Below are 22492 nucleotides of genomic sequence, written 5' to 3' on the forward strand. Positions count from 1 at the left end.
TAACCATCACAGCCCGACATATCTCCCATTGTACAGTAACCATCACGGCTCGACATACCTCCCACTGTACAGTTACCAACACATGCCGACATATCTCCCATTGTACAGTAACCATCACACCCCGACACACCTCCCACTGTGCAGTAACCATCATGGCACGACATACCCGCCACTGTACAGTAACCATTGCAGCCCGACATACCCCAGAGTCTACAGTAACCGTCACAGCCCGACATACCCCCCACTGTACAGTAACCATCACAGCCCGACGTATCTCCCAATGTACAGTATACATCATAGCCCGACATACCTCCCACTGTACACTAACCATCACGGCCCAACATACCTCCCACTGTACAGTAACCATCACTGTCCGACATACCTCCTACTGTACGGTAACCATCACACCCCGACATATCTCCCACTGTACAGTAACCATCACAACCCGACATATCGCCTACTGTACAGTAACCATCACGGCCCGACATACCTCCCACTATACAGTAAACATCAAGGCGAGTCATACCACCCAATGTACAGTAAACATCACAGACAGTCATACCTCCCACTGTACAGTAACCATCACAGCCCGACTTACCTCCCACTGTACAGTAACCATCACAGCCCGACATACCTCCCACTGTACAGTAACCATCACACCCCGACTTACCTCCCACTGTACAGTAACCATCACGGCCGCACATACCTCCCACTGTACAGTAACCGTCACACCTCGACATCTCTCCCACTGTACAGTAACCATCACACCCCGACATCCCTCCAACGGTACAGTAACCATCACACCCCGACATTCCTCCAACTGTACAGTAACCATCACACCCCGGCATCCCTCCAACTGTACAGTAACCATCACACCCCGACATACCTCCCTATTTACACTAACCATCACGGCCCCACATACCTCCCACTGTACAGTAACCATCACGGCACGACATACCGGCCACTGTACGGTAACCATCACTGCCCGACATACCTTCCACTGCACAGTAACCATAACAGCCCGCCATACCTCCCACTGTACAGTAACCATCACAGCCCGACATATCTCCCACTGTACAGTAACCATCACGGCACGACATACCTCCCACTGTAGAGTAACCATCACTGCCCGACATACCTTCCACTGTACAGTAACCATCACGGCCCCACATACCTCGCACTGTACAATAACCATCACGCCCAACATACCTCCCACTGTACAGTAACCATAACGGCCCGAAATACCTCCCACTGTACAGTAACCATCACGGCCTGACATACCTCCCACTGCACAGTTAACAACACACGCCGACATACCTCCCACTGTACAGTAACCATCACAGCCCGACATACATCCCACTGTACAGTAACATTCACGGCCCGACACACCTCCCACTGTACAGTAACCATCACACCCCGACACACCTCCCACTGTGCAGTAACCATCATGGCACGACATACCCGCCACTGTACAGTAACCATCGCAGCCCGAAATACCCCACAGTCTACAGTGACCGTCACAGCCCGACATACCCCCCAATGTACAGTAAACATCACAGCCCGATAAACCTCCCACTGTACACTAACCATCACGGCTCAATATACATCCCACTGTACAGTAACCATCACGGCCCGAAATGCCTCCCACTGTAAAGTAACCATCACGGCCATTCATGCCTCCCACTGTACAGTAACCAAAACACCCCTACATACCTCCCACTGCACAGTAACCAACACAACCCGACATACCGTCCACGGTATAGTAACCATCACGGCCAGACATACCTCCCACTGTACAGTAACCATAACAGCCCGACATACCTCCCACTGTACAGTAACCATCACAGCCTGACATGTCTCCCACTGTACAGTAACCATCACGGCCAGTCATACCTCCCACTGTACAGTAACCATCACGGCCCGACATCCCTCCCACTGTACAGTAACCTTCACGGCCATTCATCCCTCCCACTGTGCAGTAACCATCACGGCCCGACATACCTTTCACTGTACAGTAACATTCACGGCCCAACATCCCTCCCACTGTACAGTAACCATCACAGCCCGACATACACCCCTCTGTACAGTAACCATCACTGCCCGACATATCTCCCATTGTACACTAACCATCACGGCCCAACGCACCTCCCACTGTACAGTAACCATCACACCCCGACATACCTCCCACTGTACAGTAACCATCACGGCCCGACATACCTCCTAATGTACAGTAACCATCACGGTCCGACATATCTCCCACTGTACAGTAACAAACACAGCCCGACATACCTCCCACTGTACAGTAACCATCACACCCCGACATAGCTCCCTATTTACAGTAACCATCACGGCCCAAAATACCTCCCACGGTACAGTAACCATCACGGCCCGATTTACCAACCACTGTATGGTAACCATCATGGCCCGACATATGTCGCACTGTACAGTAACCATCATCGCCCGACATACCTCATTCTGAACAATAACCATCACAGCCCGACATACCTCCCACTGTACAGTAACCATCACGGCCAGTCATATCTCCCACTGTACAGTAACCATCACAGTCCAACGTATCTCCCAATCTACAGTATCCATCACAGCCAGACATACCTCCCACTGTACAGTAACCATCACGGCCCGACACAACTCCCACTGTACAGTAACATTCACGGCCCGACACACTTCCCACGGTACAGTAACCATCACACCCCGACACACGTCCCACTGTACAGGAACCATCATGGCACGACATACCCGCCACTGTACAGTAACCATCACACCCCGACATACCTCCCACTGTACAGTAACATTCACGGCCCGACACAGCTCCAACTGTACAGTAACCATCATGGCCCGAAATACCACCCACTGTACAGTAACAACCACACCCCGACATACCACCCACTGTACTGTAACCACCACACCCCTACATACCACCCACTGTACAGTAACCATCATGGCCCAACGTACCTCCCACTGCACTGTAACCATCAGGGCATGACATACCCCCCACTGTACAGTAACCGTAACAACCTGACATACCTCCCACAGCACTGTAACCATCACGGCCCGACATACCCCCCACTGTACAGTAACCGTAACAGTCTGACATACCTCCCACTGTACAGTAACCATCATGGCCCGACATACCTCCCACTGTACAGTAGGCATCACGGCATGACATACCTCCCACTGTATAGTAACCATCACGGCCCGACATACCTCCCACGGCACTGTAAACATCACGGCCCGACATACCGCCCACGGCACTGTAAACATCACGGCCCGACATACCCCGCAATGTACAGTAACCGTAACAGCCCAACATACCTCCCACTGTACAGTAACCATCATGGCCTGACATACAACCCACTGCACAGTAGCCATCACGGCCAGACATACCTCCCTCTTTACAGTAATCATCACACCCCGACATACCTCAAACTGCACAGTAACCATCACAACCCGACAAACCGCCCACGGTACAGTAACCATCACGGCCCGATATACCTCCCACTGTACAGTAGCCATCACTGCCAGTCATGCCTCCCACTGCACAGTAACCATCACGGGCAGTCATACCTCCCACTGTACAGTAACCATCACGGCCAGTCATACCTCCCACTGTACAGTAACCATCACACCCTGACATAACTCCCACTGTACAGTAACCATCACGGCCCTACATACCTCCCACTGTACAGTTACCAACACACCCCGACATACCTCCCACTGAACAGTAACCATCACGGCCCGATAAACCTCGCACTGTACAGTAACATTCACGGCCCGACATACCCCCCACGGTACAGTAATCATCACAGCCCGACATACCCCAATGTACACTAACCATCATTGCCCGACATACCTCCCACGATACTGTAAGGATCACACCCCGACATACCTCCCACTATACAGTAACCATCACATTCCGACATACCGCCCACTGTACAGTAACCATCACGGCCCTACATGCCTTCCAATGTACAGTAACCATCACACCCCGACATACCCCCCACTGTACAGTAACCATCACAGCCCGACATACCTCCCACGGTACAGTAACATTCACGGCCCAACATACCGCCCACTGTACAGTAATCATCATGGCCCGACATACCACCCACTGTACAGTAACCATCATGGCCCGACATACCTCCAGTGTACACTAACCATCACCGCCCAACATACCTCCCTCTGTACCGTAACCTTCAAACCCCGACATACCTCCCACTGCACAGTAACCATCACAACCCGACATACCGCCCACGGTACAGTAACCATCACGGCCCGACATACCTCCCATTTTACAGTAACCTTCACGGCCAGTCATACCTCCCACTGTACAGTAACCATCATGGTCAGTCATACCTCCCACTATACAGTAACCACCACGGCCCAACATAACTCCCACTGTACAGTAACCAACACACCCCGACTTACCTCCCACTGTACAGTAACCACCACGGCCCGACATACCTCCCACTGTACAGTAACATTCACGGCCCGACACACCTCCCACTGTACAGTAACCATCACACCCCGACACACCTCCCACTGTACAGTAACCAACATGGCCCTACATACCCCCCACTGTACAGTAAAAATCACAGCCCGACATACCCCCCACTGTACAGTAACCATCACAGACCGACATATCTCCCACTGTACACTAACCATCATGGCCCGACATACCTTCCGCTGTACAGTAATCATCATGGCCCGACATACCTCCCACGGTACAGTAACCATCACACGCCGACATACCTCCCACTGTACGGTAACCATCACGGGGCGACATACCTCCCACTGTACAGTAACCATCACACCCCGACATACCTCCCACTGTACATTAACCATCACAACCCGACATACCTCCCACTGTAAAGTAACCATCACGGCCCGACATACCTACCACTGTACAGTAATCATCATGGCCCGAAATACCACCCTCTGTACGGTAAGCATCATGGCCTGACATACCTCTCACTGCACTGTAACCATCAGGGCATGGCATCCTCCCACTGCACTTTAGCCATCACGGCCAGACATACCTCCCACTGTACAGTAACCATCATGGCCCGACACACCACTCACCGTACACTTACCATCACCACCCAACATAACTCCTTCTGTAAAGTAACCATCAATCCCCGACATACCTCCCACTGTACAATAACCATTACAACCCGACATGTCGCTCATGGTACAGTAAGCATTACGGCGAGACATACCTCCCACTGTACAGTAAACATCACGGCCAGTCATACCTCCAACTGTACAGTATCCATCATAGCCCAACATACCCCCAACTGTACAGTAAACATCACACCCCGACTTACCTCCCACTGTACAGTAACCATCACGGCCCTACATACCTCCCAAAGTACAGTAACTATCACGGCCCTACATACCACCTACTGTACAATAACCATCACACCCCGACATGCCTCGCACTGTACAGTTACCATTACACCCCGACATATCTCCCACTGTACAGTAACCATCACGGCCCGACATACCCCCCACTGTACAGTTACCATTACACCCCGACATAGCTCCCACTGTCCAGTAACCACCACGGCAGTACGTACCTCCCACTGCACAGTAACCAACATACCCCGACATACCTCCCACTGCACAGTAATCACCACGGCCCGACATACCTCCCAATGTACAGTAACATTCACGGCCCGACACACCTCCCACTGTACAGTAACCATCACACCGCGACACACCTCCCACTGGACAGTAACCATCACACCCCGACACACCTCGCACTGGACAGTAACCATCATGGCCCGACATACCCCCCACTGTACAGTAACCATCACAGACCGACATACCTCCCACTGTACAGTAACCATCACAGACCGACATATCTCCCACTGTACAGTAACCATCACAGACCGACATATCTCCCACTGTACACTAACAATCATGGCCCGACACACCTCCCACTGTACAGTAACCATCAAGGCGAGTCATACCTCCCACTGTACAGTAACCATCACGGCCCGACTTGCCTTCCACTGTACAGTAATTATCACACACCGACATACCTCCCACGGTACAGTAACCATCACAGCCCGACATACCTCCCACTGTACAGTAACCATCACGGCCCGACATACCTCCCACTGTACAGTAACCATCATGGCCCGACATACCTCCCACTGTACATTAACCCTCACACCCCGACATATCTCCAACTGTGCAGTAACCATCACACCCCGACGCACCTCCCTCTTTTAAGTAACCATCACGGCCCGACATACCTCCCACTGTACTGTAACCATCATACACCGACATACCTCCCACTGTACAGTAACCATCACAGCCCGACATACCTCCCACTGTACAGTAACCATCACGGCCCGACATACCTCCCACTGTACAGGAACCATCATGGCCCGACATACCTCCCACTGTACATTAACCCTCACACCCCGACATATCTCCAACTGTGCAGTAACCATCACACCCCGACGCACCTCCCTCTTTTCAGTAACCATCACGGCCCGACATACCTCCCACTGTACTGTAACCATCATGGCCCGACATACCTCCAACGGTACAGTAACCATCACAGCCCGACATACCCCCCACTGTACAGTAGCCATCACGGCCCGACTTACCACCCACTATACAGTAACCATCATGGCCCGACATACCTCCCACTGTACAGTAACCATCACAACCCGACATACCTCCCACTGTAAAGGAACCATCACGGTCATTCATACCTCCCATTGTACAGTAACCATCACAGCCCGACATATCTCCCACGGTACAGTAATCATCCCTACCAGACATACCACCCACTGTACGGTAACCATCATGGCACGACATACCTCGACTGTACAGTAATCCTCATGGCCCGACATACCACCAACTGTACGGTAAGCATCATGGCCCAACATACCTCCCACTGTACTGTAACCATCAGGGCCTGACATACCACCCACTGTACAGTCACCATCATGGCCCGACACACCACTCACTGTACACTTACCATCACCGCCCAACATACCTCCTTCTGTAAAGAAACCATCACCCCCCGACATACCTCCCACTGTACAATACCCATCACAACCCGACATACCGCTCACGGTACAGTAACCATTACGGTCAGTCATACCTCCCACTGTACAGTAACCATCACGGCCCGACATACCCCCACTGTACAGTAACCGTCACAGCCCGACATACCCCCACTGTACAGTAACCATCACGGCCCGAATTACCACCCACTATACAGTAACCATCAGTGCCCGACATACCCCCCACTGCACAGTAACCATCACACCCCGACAGACCTCCCACGGCACAGAAACCATCACGGCCCCACATATCTCATACTGTACAGTAACCTTCACACCCCGACATAGCTCCCACTGTACAGTAACCATCAGGGCCCGACATACCTCCCACTGTACAGTAACATACAAGGCCCGACACACCTCCCACTGTACAGTAACCATCACACCCCGACATACCTCCAACTGCACAGTAACCATCATGGCCCGACATACACCCCACGGTACAGTAACCATCCCAGCCCGACATACCCCCCACTGTACAGGAACCATCATAGCCCGACATACCTCCCACTGAACAGTAACCATCACACCCCGACATACCTCCAACTGCACAGTTACCATCATGGCCAGAAATACACCCCACGGTACAGTAACCATCCCAGCCCGACATACCCCCCACTGTACAGTAACCATCACAGCCCGACATACCTCCCACTGTACATTAACCATCATGGCCCGACATACCTCCCACTGAACAGTAACCATCATGGCCCGACATACCTTCCACGGTACAGTAACCATCACGGCCTGACGTACCACACACTGTAAGGTAACCATCACGGCCCGAGATACCTCCCACTGTACAGTAACATTCATGGCCCAACATACCTCCCACTGTACAGTAACCATCATGGCCCAACATATCTCCCACTGCACAGTAACAATCACTGCCCAACACACATCCCACTGTAGAGTATCCATCACGGCCGGACATATCTCCCACTGTACAGTAGCCATCACGGCCCAACGTACTTCCCACTGCACAGTAAACATCATGGTGCGACATAACGCCCAGTGTACGGCAACCATCATGGTCCGACATATCTCCCACTGTACAGTAACCATCATGGCCTGACACACCTCCCAATGCACAGTAGCCATCACGGCCAGACATACCTCCCACTGTACAGGAAGAATCATGGCCCAACATATCTCCCACTGCACAGTAACAATCACCGCCCAACATACCTCCCACTGGAGAGTATCCATCACGGCCCGACATATCTCCCACTGTACAGTAACAATCACACACCGACACTCCTCCCACTGTACAGTAGCCATCACGGCCCAACATACCTCCAACTGCACAGTAAACTTCATGGTGCGACATAACGCCCACTGTACGGCAACCATCATGGTCCGACATATCTCCCACTGTACAGGAACCATCATGGCCCGACACACCACTCACTGTACACTAACCATCACCACCCAACATACCTCCCTCTGTACAGTAACCATCACGGCCCGACAGACCTCCCTCTGTACAGTAACCATCACGGCCCGACATATCTCCCACTGTACAGTAACCATCACAGCCCGACATACCCCCCACTGTACAGTATCCATCATGGCACGACATATCTCCCACTGTACAGTAACCATCACAGCCCGACATACCCCCCACTGTACAGTAACCATCAAACTCCAACATATCTTCAACTGTACATTAACCAACACACCCCAACTTACCTCCCTCTTTACAGTAACCATCACCGCCCGACATTCCTCCCACTGTACAGTAACCATCACGGCCCAACATACTTCCCACTGCACAGTAACAATCACTGCCCAACATACATCCCAATGTAGAGTATCCATCACGGCCCGACATATCTCCCACTGTACAGTAGCCATCAAGGCCCAACATACTTCCCACTGCACAGTAAACATCATGGTGCGACATATCTCCCACTGTACAGTAACCATCATGGCCTGACATACCCCCCACAGTGCACTAACCATCATGGCCCGACATTCCTCCCACTGTACAGTCACCATCATGGCCCGCCATACCACCCACGGTACTGTAACCATCACACGCCGACATACCTCCCACTGTACAGTAACCATCACGGCCCGACATATCTCCCACTGTACTGTAACCATCAAGGACGGGATACATCCCACTGTACAGTAACCGTCACACCCCGACATAACTCCCACTGTACAGTAACCATCACACTCCAACATATCTTCAACTGTACAGTAACCAACACACCCCAACATACCTCCCTCTTTACAGTAACCATCACCGCCCGACATTCCTCCCACTGTACAGTAACCATCACGGCCCGACATATCTCCCTCGGTACAATAATCATCAATACCCGACATACCACCCACTGTACAGTAACAATCACACACCGACACACCTCCCACTGTACAGTAACGATCATGGCCCGACATACCTCCCACTGTACAGTAACCATCACTGCACTACATACCTTCCACTTGTACAGTAACCATCATGGACCGCCATACCTCCCACGGTACAGTCAACATCACGGCCATACATAGCTCCCACTGTACAGTAACCATTACAGCCCGACATACCCCCCACTGTAGAGTAACCATCACAGCCCGACATACCTCCCACTGTACAGTAACCATCACGCCCCGGCTTATCTCCCACTGTACGATAAGCACCACAGCCCGACATACCTACCACTGTACAGTAACCATCACGGCCCGACATACCCCACAATATAAAGTAACCACCACACCCCGACAAACCTTCCACTGCACAGTAACCACCACACCACGACATACCTCCCACTGTACGGTAACATTCACGGCCCGACACACCACCACTGTACAGATACCATCACACCGCGACATACCTCCCACTGCACAGTAACCATCACGGCCCCACGTATCTCCCACTGTACAGTAACCATCACACGCCGACATACCTCCCACTGTAAAGTCACCATCACGACCTTACATATCTCCCACTGTAAAGTAACCATCACACCCTGACATAGCTCCCACTGTACAGTAAACATCACTGCCCGACATACCTCCCACTGCACAGTAACAATCACCGCCCAACATACCTCCCACTGTAGAGTATCCATCACGGCCCGACATATCTCCCACTGTACAGTAGCCATCACGGCCCAACATACCTCCCACTGCACAGTAAACATCATGGTGTGACATAACGCAAAGTATACGGCAACCATCATGGTCCGACATATCTCCCACTGTACAGTAACCATCATGGCCTGACACACCTCCCAATGCACAGTAGCCATCACGGCCAGACATACCTCCCACTGTGCAGGAAACATCATGGCCCGACACACCACTCACTGTACACTAACCATCACCGCCCAACATACCTCCCTCTGTACAGTAAACATCATGGTCCGACATACCCCCCACTGTACAGTATCCATCACGGCAAGACTTATCTCCCACTGTACAGTATCCATCACAGCCCGACATACCTCCCACTGTACAGTAACCATCACGCACCGACATATCTCCCACTGTACAGTAACCACCACACCCCGACATACCTCGCACTGTACAGTAATCATCATGGCCCGACATACCCCCCAAAATAAAGTAACCGTCACACCCCGACATAACTCCCACTGTACAGTAACATTCACGGCACGACACACCCACCACTGTACAGTAACCATCACACCGCGACATACCTCCTACTGTACAGTAACCGTCACGGCGCTACATACCTCCCACTGTACAGTAACCACCACACCCCGACATACCTCCCACTGTATAGTAAACATCACGGCCCGACATACCCCCCACTATAAAGTAACCACCACACCCCGACATACCTACCACTGTACAGTAACATTCACGGCCCGACACACCAACCACTGTACAGTAACCATCACACCGCGACATACCTCCCACAGCACAGTAACCATCACGGCCCCACATATCTCCCACTGTACAGTAACCATCACACGCCGACATACTTCCCACTGTACAGTAACCATCACGGCCCCACATATCTCCCACTGTACAGTAACCATCACACGCCGACATACTTCCCACTGTACAGTAACCATCACGGCCCTACATATCTCCCACTGTAAAGTAACCATCACACCCCGACATAGCTCCCACTGTACAGTAAACATCACGGTCCGACATACCTCCCACTGTACAGTAACCGTCACAGCCCTACATACCTCCCACTGTACAGTAACCATCACGGTCCGACATACCTCCCGCTGCACAGTATCAATCACCGCCCAACATACCTCCCACTGTAGAGTATCCATCACGGCCCGACATATCTCCCACTGTACAGTAACAATCACACACCGACACACCTCCCACTGTACAGTAGCCATCACGGCCCAACATACCTCCAACTGCACAGTAAACCTCATGGTGCGACATAACGCCCACTGTAAGGCAACCATCATGGCCTGACACACCTCCCAATGCACAGTAGCCATCACGGCCAGACATACCTCCCACTGTACAGGAACCATCATGGCCCGACACACCACTCACTGTACACTAACCATCACCGCCCAACATACCTCCCTCTGTACAGTAACCATCACGGCCCGACATACCTCCCTCTGTACAGTAACCATCACGGCCCGACATATCTCCCACTGTACAGTAACCATCACAGCCCGACATACCCCCCACTGTACAGTAACCATCACAGACCGACATATCTCCCACTGTACAGTAACCATCATGGCCCGACATGCTTCCTACTGTACAGTTACCATCATGGCCCGCCATACCACCCACGGTACTGTAACCATCACACGCCGACATACCTCCCACTGTACAGTAACCATCACGGCCCGACATACATCCCACTGTACAATAACCATCACGGCCCGACATATCTGCCAACTACAGTAACCATCACACTCGGACATTACCTTCAACTGTACAGTAACCATCACACCCCAACATACCTCCCTCTTTACAGTAACCATCACGGCCCGACATTCCTCCCACTGTACAGTAACTATCACAGACTGACATCTCTCCCACTGTACAGTAACCATCATGGCATGACTTACCTCGACTGTACAGCAACCAAAACACCCCGACATACCTCCCACTGTACAGTTGCCATTACGGCCCGACATACCTCCCACTGTACAGTAATCATCATGGGCCGACACACCACTCACTGTACACTGACCATCACCGCCCAACATACCTCCTTCTGTAAAGTAACCATCACCCCCCGACATACCTCCCACTGTACAATAACTATCACAACCCGACATACCGCTCACGGTACAGTAACCATTACGGCCAGTCATACCTCCCACTGTACAGTAAACATAACGGCCAGTCATACCTCCCACTGTACAGTAACCATCATGGCCAACATACCTCCCACTGTACCGTAACCATCACACCCCGACTTACCTCCCACTGTACAGTAACCATCACGGACCGATATACCTCCAACTGTACAGTAACATTCACTGACCGCCATCACAGCCCAACATACCTCCCACTGAACAGTAAACATCATGGTGCGACATAACGCCCACTGTACGGCAACCATCATGGTCCGACATATCTCCCACTGTACAGTAACAATCACACACCGACACACCTCCCACTGTAAAGTAACCATCACGCCCCGACATAGCTCCCACTGTACAGTAACCGTCACAGCCCTACATACCTCCCACTGTACAGTAACCATCATGGTCCCACATACCTCCCACTGTACAGTAACCATCATGGCCCAACATATCTCCCACTGCACAGTAACAATCACCGCCAAACATACCTCCCACTGTAGAGTATCCATCACGGCCCGACATATCTCCCACTGTACAGTAGCCATCACAGCCCAACATACCTCCCACTGAACAGTAAACATCATGGTGCGACATAACGCCCACTGTATGGCAACCATCATGGTCCGACATATCTCCCACTGTACAGTAACCATCATGGCCTGACACACCTCCAAATGCACAGTAGCCATCACGGCCAGACATACCTCCCACTGTACAGGAACCATCATGGCCCGACACACCACTCACTGTACACTAACCATCACCGCCCAACATACCTCCCTCTGTACAGTAACCATCATGGCCCGGCATACCCCCCACTGTACAGTATCCATCATGGCACGACATACCCCCCACTGTACAGTAACCATCACAGACCGACATATCTCCCACTGTACAGTAACCATCATGGCCTGACATACCCCCCACAGTGCACTAACCATCGTGGCCCGACATACCTCCCACTGTACAGTAACCATCATGGCCCGACATTCCTCCCACTGTACAGTCACCATCATGGCCCGCCATACCACCCACGGTACTGTAACCATCACACGCCGACATACCTCCCACTGTACAGTAACCATCACGGCCCGACATATCTCCCACTGTACAGTAACCATCAAGGCCCGGCATACATCCCACTGTACAGTAACCGTCACACCCCGACATAACTCCCACTGTACAGTAACCATCACACTCCAACATATCTTCAACTCTACAGTCACCAACACACCCCAACATACCTCCCTCTATACAGTAACCATCACCGCCCGACATTCCTCCCACTGTACAGTAACCATCACGGCCCGACATATCTCCCTCGGTACAATAATCATCAATACCCGACATACCACCCACTGTGCAGTTACAATCACACACCGACACACCTCCCACTGTACAGTAACGATCATGGCCCGACATACCTTCCACTTGTACAGTAACCATCATGGACCGCCATACCTCCCACGGTACAGTCAACATCACGGCCCTACATATCTCCCACTGTACAGTAACCATCACACCCCGACATACCCCCTACTGTACAGTAACCATCACAGCCCGACATACCCCCCACTGTACAGTAACCATCACAGCTCGACATACCCCCCACTGTAGAGTAACCATCACAGCCCGACATACCTCCCAGTGTACAGTAACCATCACGCCCCGGCTTATCTCCCACTGTACGATAACCACCACAGCCCGACATACCTCCCACTGCACAGTAACCATCACGGCCCGACATACCCCACAATGTAAAGTAACCACCACACCCCGACAAACCTTCCACTGCACAGTAACCACCACACCCCGACAAACCTTCCACTGCACAGTAACCACCACACCCCGACATACCTCCCACTGTAAAGTAACATTCACGGCCCGACACACCACCACTGTACAGATACAATCACACCGCGACATACCTCCCACTGTACAGTCACCATCACGGCCTTACATATCTCCCACTGTACAGTAACCGTCACAGCCCTACGTACCTCCCACTGTACAGTAACCATCACGGTCCGACATAACTCCCACTGTACAGTAACCACCATGGCCCAACATATCTCCCACTACACAGTAACAATCACCGCCCAACATACCTCCCACTGTAGAGTATCCATCACGGCCGGACATATCTCCCACTGTACAGTAGCCATCACGGCCCAACCTACCTCCCACTGCACAGTAAACATCATGGTGTGACACAACGCCCACTGTACGGCAACCATCATGGTCCGACATATCTCCCACTGTACAGTAACCATCATGGCCTGACACACCTCCCAATGCACAGTAGCCATCACGGCCAGACATACCTCCCACTGTACAGGAATCATCATGGCCCGACACACCACTCACTGTACACTAACCATCACCGCCCAACATACCTCCCTCTGTACAGTAACCATCATGGCCCGACATACCCCCCACTGTACAGTATCCATCACGGCCCGACATACCCCCCACTGTACTGTAACCATCACAGACCGACATATCTCCCACTGTACAGTAACCATCATGGCCCGACATACCCCCCACAGTACACTAACCATCATGGCCCGACATACCTCCCACTGTACAGTAGCCATCACGGCCAGACATACCTCCCACTGTACAGGAATCATCATGGCCCGACACACCACTCACTGTACACTAACCATCACCGCCCAACATACCTCCCTCTGTACAGTAACCATCATGGCCCGACATACCCCCCACTGTACAGTATCCATCACGGCCCGACATACCCCCCACTGTACTGTAACCATCACAGACCGACATATCTCCCACTGTACAGTAACCATCATGGCCCGACATACCCCCCACAGTACACTAACCATCATGGCCCGACATATCTCCCACTGTACAGTAGCCATCATGGCCCGACATACCTCCCACTTTACAGTCACCATCATGGCCCGCCATACCACCCACGGTACTGTAACCATCACACGCCGACATACCTCCCACTGTACAGTAACCATCACGGCCCGACATACCTCCCACTGTACAGTAACCATCACGGCCCGACATACCTCCAAAGGTACAGTAACCATCACACTCGGACATTACCTTCAACTGTACAGTAACCATCACACCCCAACATACCTACCTCTTTTCAGTAACCATCACGGCCCGACATTCCTCCCACTGTACAGTAACCATCACGGCCCGAAATATCTCCCTCGGTTCAATAATCATCAATACCCGACATACTACCCACTATACAGTAACCATCACAGACCGACATATCTGCCACTGTACCGTAACCATCATGGCATGACTTACCTCGACTGTACAGCAACCAAAACACCCCGACATACCTCCCACTGTACAGTTGCCATCACGGCCCGACATACCTCCCACTGTACAGTAATCATCATGGGCCGACACACCACTCACTGTACACTGACCATCACCGCCCAACATACCTCCTTCTGTAAAGTAACCATCACGCCCCGATATACCTCACACTGTACAAAAACCATCACAACCCGACATACCGCTCACGGTACAGTAACCATTACGGCCAGTCATACCTCCCACTGTGCAGTAAACATCACGGCCATTCATACCTGCCACTGTACAGTAACCATCATGGCCAACATACCTCCCACTGTACCGTAACCATCACACCCCGACTTACCTCCCACTGTACAGTAACCATCACGGCCCGATATACCTCCAACTGTACAGTAACATTCACTGCCCGACACACCTCCCACTGTACAGTAACAATCACACACCGACACACCTCCCACTGTAAAGTAACCATCACACCCCGACATAGCTCCCACTGTACAGTAACCGTCACAGGCCTACATACCTCCCACTCTACAGTAACCATCATGGTCCCACATACCTCCCACTGTACAGTAACCATCATGGCCCAACATATCTCCCACTGCACAGTAACAATCACCGCCCAACATACCTCCCACTGTAGAGTATCCATCACGGCCCGACATATCTCCCACTGTACAGTAGCCATCACGGCCCAACATACCTCCCACTGCACAGTAAACATCATGGTGCGACATAACGCCCACTGTACGGCAACCATCATGGTCCGACATATCTCCCACTGTACAGTAACCATCATGGCCTGACACACCTCCCAATGCACAGTAGCCATCACGGCCAGATATACCTCCCACTGTACAGGAACCATCATGGCCTGACACACCACTCACTGTACACTAACCATCACCGCCCAACATACCTCCCTCTGTACAGTAAACATCATGGCCCAGCATACCCCCCACTGTGCAGTATCCTTCATGGCACGACATATCTCCCACTGTACAGTAACCATCACAGCCCGACATACCCCCCACTGTACAGTAACAATCACAGACCGAAATATCTCCCACTGTACAGTAACCATCATGGCCTGACATACCCCCCACAGTGCACTAACCATCATGGCCCGACATACCTCCCACTGTACAGTAACCATCATGGCACGACATTCCTCCCACTGTACAGTCACCAACATGGCCCGCCATACCACCCACGGTACTGTAACCATCACACGCCGACATACCTCCCACTGTACAGTAACCATCACACGCCGACATACCTCCCACTGTACAGTAACCATCAAGGCCCGACATACATCCCACGGTACAGTAACCGTCACGGCCCGACATATCTCCCTCGGTACAATAATCATCAATACCCGACATACAACCCACTGTACAGTAACAATCACACACCGACACACCTCCCACTGTACAGTAACGATCATGGCCCGACATACATCCCAATGTACAGTAACCATCACTGCACTACATACCTTCCACTTGTACAGTAACCATCACAGCCCGACATACCCCCCACTGTAGAGTAACCATCACAGCCCGACATACCTCCCACTGTACAGTAACCATCACGCCCCGACTTATCTCCCACTGTACAGTAACCACCACACCCCGACAAACCTTCCACTGCACAGTAACCACCACACCCCGACATACCTCCCACTGTACAGTAACCACCACAGCCCGACATACCTCCCATTGTACAGTACCCACCACACCCCGACAAACCTTCCACTGTACAGTAACCACCACACCCCGACCTACCTCCCACTGTACAGTAACCACCACAGCCCGACTTACCTCCCACTGTACAGTAACCACCACAGCCCGACATACCTCCCACTGTACAGTAACCACCAAAGCCCGACATACCTCCCACTGTACAGTAACCACCACAGCCCGACTTACCTCCCACTGTACAGTAACCACCACAGCCCGACATACCTCCCACTGTACAGTAACCACCACAGCCCGACATATCTCCCACTGTACAGTAACCACCACACCCCGACAAACCTTCCACTGCACAGTAACCATCACACCCCGACATACCTCCCACTGTACAGTAACATTCACGGCCCGACACACCTCCACTGTACAGATACCATCACACCGCGATATACCTCCCACTGCACAGTAACCATCACGGCCCCACGTATCTCCCACTGTACAGTAACCATCACACGCCGACATAGCTCCCACTGTACAGTAAACATCATGGCCCGACATACCTCCGACTGTACAGTAACCGTCACAGCCCTACGTACCTCCCACTGTACAGTAACCATCACGGTCCGACATAACTCCCACTGTACAGTAACCATCATGGCACAACATATCTCCCACTACACAGTAACAATCACCGCCCAACATACCTCCCACTGTAGAGTATCCATCACGGCCCGACATATCTCCCACTGTACAGTAGCCATCACGGCCCAACATACCTCCCACTGCACAGTAAACATCATGGTGTGACATAACGCCCACTGTACGGCAACCATCATGGTCCGACATATCTCCCACTGTACAGTAACCATCATGGCCTGACCCACCTCCCAATGCACAGTAGCCATCACGGCCAGACATACCTCCCACTGTACAGGAACCATCATGGCCCGACACACCACTCACTGTACACTAACCATCACCGCCCAACATACCTCCCTCTGTACAGTAACCAACATGGCCCGACATACCCCCCACTGTACTGTAACCATCACAGACCGACATATCTCCCACTGTACAGTAACCATCATGGCCCGACATACCTCCCACTGTACAGAAGCCATCATGGCCCGACATACCTCCCACTTTACAGTCACCATCATGGCCCGCCATACCACCCACGGTACTGTAACCATCACACGCTGACATACCTCCCACTGTACAGTAACCATCACGGCCCGACATATCTCCCACTGTACAGTAACCATCACGGCCCGACATACCTCCGACTGTACAGTAACCGTCACACCCCGACATACCTCCCACTTTACAGTAACCATCACGGCCCGACATACCTCCCACTGTACAGTAACCGTCACACCCCGACATACCTCCCACTGTACAGTAACCATCACACTCGGACATTACCTTCAACTGTACAGTAACCATCACACCCCAACATACCTCCCTCTTTTCAGTAACCATCACGGCCCGACATTCCTCCCACTGTACAGTAACCTTCACGGCCCGACATATCTACCTCGGTACAATAATCATCAATACCCGACATACTACCCACTATACAGTAACCATCACAGACCGACATATCTCCCACTGTACAGTAACCATCATGGCATGACTTACCTCGACTGTACACCAACCAAAACACCCCGACATACCTCCCACTGTACAGTAATCATCATGGGCCGACACACCACTCACTGTACACTGACCATTACCGCCCAACATACCTCCTGTAAAGTAACCATCACCCCCCGACATACCTCCCACTGTACAATAACCATCACAACCCGACATACCTCCCACTGTACAGTAACCATCACGGCCAGTCATACCTCCCACTGTACAGTAAAGATCACGGTCAGTCATACCTCCCACTGTACAGTAACCATCACGGCCCGACATACCTCCCACTGTACAGTAACCATCACGGCCCGAAATATCTCCCTCGGTACAATAATCATCAATACCCGACATACTACCCACTATACAGTAACCATCACAGACCGACATATCTCCCACTGTACAGTAACCATCATGGCATGACTTACCTCGACTGTACAGCAACCAAAACACCCCGACATACCTCCCACTGTACAGTTGCCTTCACGACCCGACATACCTCCCACTGTACAGTAATCATCATGGGCCGACACACCACTCACTGTACACTGACCATCACCGCCCAACATACCTCCTTCTGTAAAGTAACCATCACGCCCCGATATACCTCACACTGTACAAAAACCATCACAACCCGACATACCGCTCACGGTACAGTAACCATTACGGCCAGTCATACCTCCCACTGTGCAGTAAACATCACGGCCATTCATACCTGCCACTGTACAGTAACCATCATGGCCAACATACCTCCCACTGTACCGTAACCATCACACCCCGACTTACCTCCCACTGTACAGTAACCATCACGGCCCGATATACCTCCAACTGTACAGTAACATTCACTGCCCGACACACCTCCCACTGTACAGTAACAATCACACACCGACACACCTCCCACTGTAAAGTAACCATCACACCCCGACATAGCTCCCACTGTACAGTAACCGTCACAGGCCTACATACCTCCCACTCTACAGTAACCATCATGGTCCCACATACCTCCCACTGTACAGTAACCATCATGGCCCAACATATCTCCCACTGCACAGTAACAATCACCGCCCAACATACCTCCCACTGTAGAGTATCCATCACGGCCCGACATATCTCCCACTGTACAGTAGCCATCACGGCCCAACATACCTCCCACTGCACAGTAAACATCATGGTGCGACATAACGCCCACTGTACGGCAACCATCATGGTCCGACATATCTCCCACTGTACAGTAACCATCATGGCCTGACACACCTCCCAATGCACAGTAGCCATCACGGCCAGATATACCTCCCACTGTACAGGAACCATCATGGCCTGACACACCACTCACTGTACACTAACCATCACCGCCCAACATACCTCCCTCTGTACAGTAAACATCATGGCCCAGCATACCCCCCACTGTGCAGTATCCTTCATGGCACGACATATCTCCCACTGTACAGTAACCATCACAGCCCGACATACCCCCCACTGTACAGTAACAATCACAGACCGAAATATCTCCCACTGTACAGTAACCATCATGGCCTGACATACCCCCCACAGTGCACTAACCATCATGGCCCGACATACCTCCCACTGTACAGTAACCATCATGGCACGACATTCCTCCCACTGTACAGTCACCAACATGGCCCGCCATACCACCCACGGTACTGTAACCATCACACGCCGACATACCTCCCACTGTACAGTAACCATCACACGCCGACATACCTCCCACTGTACAGTAACCATCAAGGCCCGACATACATCCCACGGTACAGTAACCGTCACGGCCCGACATATCTCCCTCGGTACAATAATCATCAATACCCGACATACAACCCACTGTACAGTAACAATCACACACCGACACACCTCCCACTGTACAGTAACGATCATGGCCCGACATACATCCCAATGTACAGTAACCATCACTGCACTACATACCTTCCACTTGTACAGTAACCATCACAGCCCGACATACCCCCCACTGTAGAGTAACCATCACAGCCCGACATACCTCCCACTGTACAGTAACCATCACGCCCCGACTTATCTCCCACTGTACAGTAACCACCACACCCCGACAAACCTTCCACTGCACAGTAACCACCACACCCCGACATACCTCCCACTGTACAGTAACCACCACAGCCCGACATACCTCCCATTGTACAGTACCCACCACACCCCGACAAACCTTCCACTGTACAGTAACCACCACACCCCGACCTACCTCCCACTGTACAGTAACCACCACAGCCCGACTTACCTCCCACTGTACAGTAACCACCACAGCCCGACATACCTCCCACTGTACAGTAACCACCAAAGCCCGACATACCTCCCACTGTACAGTAACCACCACAGCCCGACTTACCTCCCACTGTACAGTAACCACCACAGCCCGACATACCTCCCACTGTACAGTAACCACCACAGCCCGACATATCTCCCACTGTACAGTAACCACCACACCCCGACAAACCTTCCACTGCACAGTAACCATCACACCCCGACATACCTCCCACTGTACAGTAACATTCACGGCCCGACACACCTCCACTGTACAGATACCATCACACCGCGATATACCTCCCACTGCACAGTAACCATCACGGCCCCACGTATCTCCCACTGTACAGTAACCATCACACGCCGACATAGCTCCCACTGTACAGTAAACATCATGGCCCGACATACCTCCGACTGTACAGTAACCGTCACAGCCCTACGTACCTCCCACTGTACAGTAACCATCACGGTCCGACATAACTCCCACTGTACAGTAACCATCATGGCACAACATATCTCCCACTACACAGTAACAATCACCGCCCAACATACCTCCCACTGTAGAGTATCCATCACGGCCCGACATATCTCCCACTGTACAGTAGCCATCACGGCCCAACATACCTCCCACTGCACAGTAAACATCATGGTGTGACATAACGCCCACTGTACGGCAACCATCATGGTCCGACATATCTCCCACTGTACAGTAACCATCATGGCCTGACCCACCTCCCAATGCACAGTAGCCATCACGGCCAGACATACCTCCCACTGTACAGGAACCATCATGGCCCGACACACCACTCACTGTACACTAACCATCACCGCCCAACATACCTCCCTCTGTACAGTAACCAACATGGCCCGACATACCCCCCACTGTACTGTAACCATCACAGACCGACATATCTCCCACTGTACAGTAACCATCATGGCCCGACATACCTCCCACTGTACAGAAGCCATCATGGCCCGACATACCTCCCACTTTACAGTCACCATCATGGCCCGCCATACCACCCACGGTACTGTAACCATCACACGCTGACATACCTCCCACTGTACAGTAACCATCACGGCCCGACATATCTCCCACTGTACAGTAACCATCACGGCCCGACATACCTCCGACTGTACAGTAACCGTCACACCCCGACATACCTCCCACTTT

Source organism: Chiloscyllium punctatum, chromosome 27 (assembly GCF_047496795.1).
Source record: "Chiloscyllium punctatum isolate Juve2018m chromosome 27, sChiPun1.3, whole genome shotgun sequence".
Lineage (NCBI taxonomy): Eukaryota > Metazoa > Chordata > Chondrichthyes > Orectolobiformes > Hemiscylliidae > Chiloscyllium > Chiloscyllium punctatum.